General features: G+C 45.4%; 1 long non-coding RNA gene across 1 annotated transcript in view; it reads right to left on the reverse strand.

The window, feature by feature from the left end:
* Positions 1–1,707: 1,707 nt before the first annotated feature.
* LOC115296802 overlaps positions 1,708–8,499 on the reverse strand; it is a 10,467-nt gene continuing 3,675 nt past the window's right edge. The window contains exon 4 of the long non-coding RNA XR_003911061.1: positions 1,708–2,864. This is a non-coding gene — a long non-coding RNA (uncharacterized LOC115296802). The remainder of the gene's footprint in view (positions 2,865–8,499) is intronic.

Raw genomic sequence — 8,499 nt, forward strand, 5'->3', positions numbered from 1 at the left:
GAGAAGCCGTTCGCCTGCGACGTGTGCGGGAAGGCCTTCCCCCAGAGCTCCGTGCTGACCCAGCACCGGCGGATCCACACGGGCGAGAGGCCCTACCCCTGCGGCCAGTGCGGCCTGGCTTTCCGCCAGCGCGCCGCCCTGCTCGGCCACCAGCGCGTCCACACCGGCGAGAGGCCCTACGAGTGTGAGCAGTGCGGGAAGGCGTTCCGGGTGAGCGCCAACCTGTCGGGACATAAGAAGAGAGTCCACCCCGCGCGCGGAACCCACGAACTGGACGCTTTGGGGAGAGCCCCCGCTCCGGGACCGGCCTCGCAGAGCCTCCCGGCCGTCGGGGACTGACCGCCGGCGCCTGGGGTGCCGCAGACTGGTGCTTCCTGGGTCCCTGGCCCTGGCGGGGGGGTCCTCGGAGCCTGGCCGCCCCGGCTGCTCAGCGAGTCGCTTCCAGGGCTTGGCCCGCAGAAGTCACCGCGTGCGGCCACTAGTCCAGTGTTCACTCGTTCAACCACAAAACTGCCCTGGGGAGCGAGGAGGGGAAGCACGGAAGAGGCTGAGGTCACGTCCCCGGTCGGTCCTGCACCAGCGCCCCCCAGACGGGCAGACTCGCCCGCACCGTGTCTCCGAAACGCGAGCCGCGACCCCGCTCAGCACCAACCGTGTTCTTGAAAGAGTACTGACCATTTTTAGCAAGGTTATTCTGCTTCGTCCTAACTCCGGGACTGAGTGGTACTTTCCCACGTGGGATCAGGATGAGCGAGGCCGATGTAGGTATTAGAGGTGAGGGCGCCGCTGAGCGCTGCTCAGGGACAGTTTACAGACGGAAAGAGCAGAGCCCGTTTGACTTTCTTATAAATACATCACAATTTCAAGGTGTTCATTTTCTAAAGATTTGCTATATTTGTGTGATGGATGAAATGCTCTTTTAAGTGTCTTAAAAATTTGTCTATTTTTTCACATCTTTCAAGATCTCTATACATTTTACTCTTCAAATGTCACAACTACTTTCTACAAACAATTCAAATAAAGACCCACTGTCAATAAGACTATCAGAGACTGAAAATCCTAAAATATGCACCAGGGTCAAGGTAATTAAAATAATGACCTCCATTGAGAATTAAATGTAGTTATAAATTCCTCCACGGGGGGGGGGGGGTGGATGGAAGAGGCGCAATGGGTTTTAAACATTTCTCAAAGGTATTTTACAAGTTTTAACTTTTTTATTTATTTGTGAGACAGAGACACAGAGCATGAGAGGGGAGAGGAGCAGAGAGAAGGAGACACAGCATCAGAAGCAGGCTCCAGGCTCTGAGCTACCTGGCAGCACAGAGCCTGATGCGGGGCTGGAACCCATGAACATGAGATGGTGACCTGAGCCGAAATCGGAGACATAACTGACTAAGCCGCCCAGGTGCCCCTATAAGTTTTTATTTTAAAAGTTTATTTTTAGCACTGGGTGTTATATGGAAACTAATTTGACAATAAACTATTATTAAAAAATTTAAAAAAAATAAAAGTTTGTTTTTGAGACAGAGACAGCGGGAGTAGGGGAGGGGCTGGGAGAGAAAGAATCCCAGGCAGGCTCTGCCCCAAGCACAGAGCCCAATGTGGGGCTTGAACCCAGAAACCATGAGATCATGAGCTGAGCTGAAACCAAGAGTCAGACACCTAACTGACTGAGCCACCCAGGTGCCCCCAAGTTAAAGTTTTTAAAATAATGACTTTAGGAAAGGCTGTCTAGGTGTGTTTTCTTAATTAAACACTTCTCAGTGTTTAATAATATGCTAATATATTTTCTAAATCTTAACAATAAAACGATTACTTTACAAAACTAACTGACCACGGAGTCCTGTTTGAAGCATCTTCGTGGGCTCCTGTTTCACAGAAAACATTTTGGGAAGTGGCTACAGGTTATTAAGACTGCAGGACAAAGTGTCCAAGACATGCAATTTTCTAGTAACAATATAGTTTATTTTTATTTTTTATAGTTTATTTTTTAAAAAGAAGGATTGATTGAAACATTGTTCCTTAGGCTCAGTTTCTACAGGAAATTTCCTTTTATTTATGTGGCCATTTCTTACATATTTATTAGTGAAAGCCAAGATGAAAACATTAAATACATAACTCAGTGTCATTGTCTCTGTGGAGAAGAACATTCTGGATATGCGGCTTCCTGGTGAGATAATACGACCTAAGGACAGAATTCAGGATACGTCTGGAGAACTGGCGGTGGCTTTCCAATGATTTTTGAGTCGAGGTCTGTTTGTTTGCTGGTCAACAATCCCAGGAGCCCCCTGTCCCCAGCGTGCACACGTGGCCGGAGTTGGACTCTAATGCTCCAGGACAAAATACCACGCTCTCCTGGAAAATCCGAGGTTCTGTTTTTCACCACAGGCACATGCTCTTGGGAAATGCATACACGTGTTCAGGACATTTATTTCTGCACCCCCATTGGGATCTGGGGCTCCAAGTCCTCAGCCCGGCGTGAGAACCTGACGGAACAGCCCTTTATCCCACTTCTCCAGTGAGCTTTACCAGAATCTGGCACCGGGCGAGTCCAGTTTAAATTCCGGACCGTCCTTGGGCGTGGATGTTTTGTGTTGTTGACTAGAGAGCTGCGCTTCCGACGCCAGTTACCCGCAGGGCGTGGCAGGCCTGACCATATCTTGTGACAATTCAGAGGCCTCGCTATTGAGCCCAAATAGAAGCCTTCTAGACTCCTCCACACCCATCCGTCTGCAACATGGCCGTGTCCTCCTAGATTTCTGCTAGGATCCTGAGACCTGCTGGAAAGGCTCCCGGCTGACTCTCAGTCCTGCAGTGAGCAACCCCGATTACTTTCCAGGAATCTTCTGGTGTCTCCTGGACATCTAAAATGAATATTGCAAAGAAGCATTGAAGAAGTTCAGATATTTTACCTGTGGGAAAAGTCTGTACATTTAAAAGAGGTCTGCCAGAAGCACCTGGGTGGCTCAGTCAGTTAAGTGTCTGACTTTGGCTCAGGTCATGATCGCACGATTCATGGGTTTGAGCCCTGCGTCAGGCTCTGTGCTGACAGCTCAGAGCCTGGAGCCTGCCTTCCGATTCTGTGTCTCCCTCTCTCTCTGACCCTCCCCTGCTCACACTGTCTCTCTCTCTCTCTCTCTCTCTCTCTCTCTCTCTCTCTCTCTCTCTCAAAAATAACTCAAACATTTAAAAAAAAAATTTTTAAATAAGTTTGCCATGAGGTAGTAGTTTGGGCCGAAATAATGTGGTAGGAATTCAAAGATGAGCTGCATAGTTGAATAACATAACATGTTAGTATTAAAACCCTAAGATTCTTATAACTAATTCTGAAGAGTTACCAAAAATAGACCTTTTAATGTAGTTATAATTTACTTAGAAATTCACCAGGTAATATAGTTTTTTAACCTAATTACATTCTACATGCAAAATCTGAGAAAAAATTCACCCTGAGTGTTGATACAATGAGATTGTTTTCACTTGACCTTCAAAAAGAAAGTAGAGAATGACCACTTGACTCATTTTTCAAAAGAATAAGATACAGATTTCAGACTTAGAACCACCCATGTACAGAAATGTCTTTCTTTAGCTTTGTTTTCTTTTTTCTTTTTTTTTTTTTTTTCTTTAAGACAGAGTGAATGCAAGCAGGGGAGAGAGACCATCTTCAGCAGGCTCCACATTGAAGCGGGGCTCAATTCCACAACCCTGGGATCATGACCTGGGCCAAAATCAAGGGTCAGATACTCAATCAACTGAGCCGCCCTAGGCACCCCTCTTTCTGTAGCTTTTACGTGTGGGTGCAGTTCGATGCCCTGGGAGCATTACAGAGTGAGATTAATCCACTGCTCACAAGATAGTCTTCCAAATTTTTCAAGACAAATCAAACACTTCTTTTTGCACCAGGCAAAATACCTGAAATTTCTTTAGTGCTTTCTCACAAAGTCTATTTTTAAATGTTCAAGAAAAACTGAGGGCTGAATGGGAAGGGGGAGGGGGGAAGGGAGGTGGTGGTGATGGTGGAGGGCACTTAAGGGGAAGAGCACTGGGTGTTGTATGGAAAACAATTTGACAATAAAATATTACGGAAAAAAAATAAATAAATGTTCAAGAAAACTCAGAAGATTCCTGGAGTTGAAGCCAATAATCGGGGTTCCTCACTGCAGGACTCGGAGTCAGCTGGGCTGGGGGCCTTTCCAGCAGGAGTAAGGGCCCTAGCAGAATTCTAGGAAGACAGTCACACTGAAGAGGGGTTTGGGAGGGTGGGGTCTTAGCCTCCCCTTCTGTTCCATTGACCAACTGCCTCTCCTTACACCAGTGCCAGACTAGCTACTTATCACAGCTTTATAATATCTTTTCATCCAGTAGAGGAAGTCTTATTTCTTTTTCTTCAAGACTGATTTGCCTGTTCGTGGCCAAGACTATACTTGTTCGTGCACTGGAAGACTCAGTATTATTAAGATGTCAGTTCTTCCCAAAATTGATTGATATGTTCATTGCAACCCAAATAAAAATCCCAAGAATGCATTTTTGTGGAAAATGGCAAACTGATTCTAAAATTTATATTACAGTATAATTCTTAGCCAAGAATTTGCCTTATGAAAGGCAAATTTTTGTCCTTTTACAAGTAAATTTTGGATAATATTTGTATACCCTCAGGTCAAGAAAAGATTTCTCAAACAAGACACCAAAAAGGTTAATTTTAAAGAAAAATGCTGGGAGCCACATTGGCTTGCTGTATGACACAATCACGGTGAGGAAATGACAGACGTCTGCACAGCTCCTGCCATGAAGCAAAACTGGTGTCCCCTTCTACTGTTGGCTTGTACTGGGCACGGGACTGCGGGTATTGATTAGGCCTCACGATGTTCCACATCAGACCGATACCCCCACACAGACGCCTCATGGGGAGAAGCGAACTCCCACCTCTGCAGAGAATCTAGACAAAGCACTGCAGGTGTTTGCTGAGGCTCTTCTAATGAGCCTTACAGACCCAAGACATAGATAACAGAGGGGGTTACTGTTAACTCTGGCCCGGAGGAAAAGAGCCTAACTTAGAGATAAGAAACAGACAAGAGCCGGACATCAGTCCCTGCACGTGCCTGTGCTCACTGGTGCCACAAATGCCTTCCCTCACACTGATTCCCGTTATGAGGACGGGTGAGAGTGGTTACCACTTAAACTCACACACAAAGGCCGGCACGTCGAGGGCCCCTAAGGCGCTTACACCTTCCACACCAAAGAACAAGGTTTACTTACTAACCAGCGCGAATACCTTCTTCCTCTTGTGAGCCAGACCGAGTGACTCCTGGCCTAGCCCATGCCTGAATCTTAGCCTTATTGATATAAACAAATGTGTTTGCTCTCTGCTTCTCACTGAGAACACCCCGCCATCTTCTTAGTTGGAAGATTCACTACCAGTTTAAACAAATGTGTATGTTACCTGCTTTTCACTGAGAATATCCTGTCATCCTATTATGGGTAAAAATTAACTACCTCACTGTAATTAGAGTAGTTCTGCAAAAATGCCTCTGTAAAACCTGTTTCTGTATACTTTCTATCACTGAGATTTATTCGTAGTAAAAATTCCACTTTCTGATGTCATGTTAACACTTGATCTATAAATAAAGACACAAAACCCGACAGAGGGAGATGCCCGCCTGGTGGTCAGGAAGAAGCCGAGGCTCTCCCGCCCTCTGGCCGCCACCGTCCGCCCTTCAGGGACCCCGGGCCCTGCCGGAGCCGGGCAGAAAATTTTCTGATAAATTTAACTAGACTAAAATAAATTTCTTTCATTAAATTTACCATAAAGGAAAGTACAATTTCCTCATGAATTGAAAAAAGGTATTTTGAACTCATATACTGCAAATAATTGCCATCCAAAATATTTTAGGTTGAATCACATGAACTGCCATATTTAGAGGTTGAATAGTGGCAGTTTAATATGGTTTGGCCTTATATAAAAACTCCTTTAAGTCAGTAAGCAAAAGGGGTGCCTGGGTGGCTCAGTCGGTTGAGCCTCTGACTTTGGCTCAGGTCATGAGCTCACTGTTAGTGGGTTCGAGCCCGGTGTTGGGCTCTGTGCTGGGAGCCTGGAGCCTGCTTCAGATTCTGTGCCTCCCTGTCTCTCTGCCGGTCCCCCTCTCATGCTGTCTCAAAAATAAATAAGACATTTTTAAAAATTAAAAAAAAAAGTCAATTAGCAAAGGACAATCTCAAACAGGCAGAAGTATTTCATAGGAAACAGGACGTGATGACCACATACAAAGGGTGTGCGGCCTTCGGACTCTGAGCACAGTGACAGGTGTGAGTCCGTTCCACCGAGAAAGAGAAACCGGGCCTGACCAAGCTTTGGCACGTCCGCGGAGCTGCGTCTTCACCGCGGTGCTGCCGCCCTGGAGAACGGAGACTGTCCCCACGCCCCCGCGTGCCGTCGCCAGGAAGGCGCCCTGAAGAGGTCCTGCGGAAGCCCTGGGAGCCACCTGCAAGGATTTTCACAGCACATCTGCTCGTAGTAGCGAGAGCCCAGGAACAGCCTCTGACAGCAAGGAGAAAAACAAATGTTGCCAGATTTCAATAATGACTATTTCACAGAAGTGAACATGCCCAGGAACATGGGTAGAGAGTGGATGCTCTTGATGAATGGGAAAGGCAAGTCCCAAAAGACAACGTGCAGTTTGGTACCATTTTTACAAGGTTCAAAAACACAGAAGACAAAATAATACATTGATTAGTGATCTATTCATAAGTGTAGATTATTTATTTAAGTAAAGGAATGACAAATGCGGAGTACAGCCTAGTGGTTACCTCTGAAAAGGAGTCAGTGATGGGGTAGGAGAGAGGCACAGAGTTGGGGCAAATGTCTTAGTAACATTCTAGCCGGGGCCTGCCCGACAGAGGCACCATGCCAGGTCCGTGCTCACAGTCCATAAGACTTACAGTGGAAGAATGAATTCACAAAGCCAAGTTGTCCCAAACATACTTAAAAGTTTTCCAATAGGGGCGCCTGGGTGGCTCAGTCAGTTGAGCCTCCCACTTCGGCTCAGGTCAGATCTCACGTTCGTGGGTTCGAGCCCCGCGTCAGGCTCTGTGCTGACAGCTAGCTCAGAGCCTGGAGCATGCTTCCGGTTCCGTGTCTCCTTCTCTCTCTGTCCCTCCCCCTCTCATGCTCTGTCTCTCTCTGTATCAAAAATAAATGAAACATTAAAAAAAATTTTTTTTTAAAGTTTTCCAATAACAGAATGCAGAATTCTCTTTTACATTTAAGTTTTAAATAGAATTAAAAATTCAGTTCCTCGGTCACAGCAGCCACGTTCGAAGTGCTCCGTGCCCACAGGGACCAGCGTGTACTGTGTTGGATGGGTACGATTCTAGACTTGGAGTGACAAGTGCTCGTTTTAATACTGTGCTTCAAAATTTTTATACTCGGATATCTTTTCTAATGCATAAAATATAATAAAAGGAAAGCAAAAAAAAAAATCTAGAGAAACAGTCCATGGATCCCAATTAGTAGAAGTTCCAAAAGAACAAAATGATAAAAACAGACAGGAAATTATCAAAATAATCACGTATGAAAATTAGTTCCTAGAGAGAAAGCCCTGCCTAGCACACAGTTCAGTGAGCGGCAACACATCTACACCAAACACATCAGTGAGAAATCACAAAGTACTGTGGATAAAAGAAAGCTTACCAGAGTTTTCAGGCAGGAAAAAGTAAGTCAAATATAAAGGACAAAAAAGTAAATTAGCCTGGGAACAATCAAGAATAGTACTTGAAGATGACATAGTAGAGTAATGCCTTCAAAACCCTAATGGGACACGTGTTAACTTAAGTTTCTATACTCACATGATTAATCCACTAGGAAGTAAAATAGGTATTTTAAAGACAGAAAAGGTCTCAAAAACTTTACCTCACATGCTTATCATAAACCACCCAAGCAAATCAGTAAAATCAATCACTCAATAAAAATAATGAATTAATTGATTATCCCAAAAACATGCTGCAAAACGAGGCAGCCAAGGCAAACCGCTGACCCTGGCAGCAGCCAATCCAAGCAGATCAGCGAGGCAGAGAAGGCCAAGAGAAAGGTCTCCAGGGGAAAATAATAACTGATGCCTTCGCCACTTGGAAAAAAGTACTCAGGAGTTTCACCGTTATTTTGAAGGCTTAGGAGAAAATATCCAATTGTGGCAGAAAACGAATCAAGTGAAAACAAAAGATTACTAATAAATCCAGTATGATCAAACTGCACAAGATGGCAAATATCAGGTACCTCATCAATAGCACCATCCGTTTGAGTCGGCCCCCGACCCACAACGAACGGTTCCTGTGGGGGAGGGGTGAGTGGAACAAGGAGAGACAAGGGGACAAGTCTGCAGTTGCTGATCAAGTCCGTTTATTGAGAGAACACACACATCTTTTAAAGGCAGAAAACGGGCAACTTGACGTAAGTTAGTTGCTAAGAAACAAGGGTAAGGGTAAGAGAGAAACTAAAACTGCAGATTC

This window comes from Suricata suricatta, chromosome 7, assembly GCF_006229205.1.
Source record: "Suricata suricatta isolate VVHF042 chromosome 7, meerkat_22Aug2017_6uvM2_HiC, whole genome shotgun sequence".
In the NCBI taxonomy this organism is placed as follows: domain Eukaryota; kingdom Metazoa; phylum Chordata; class Mammalia; order Carnivora; family Herpestidae; genus Suricata; species Suricata suricatta.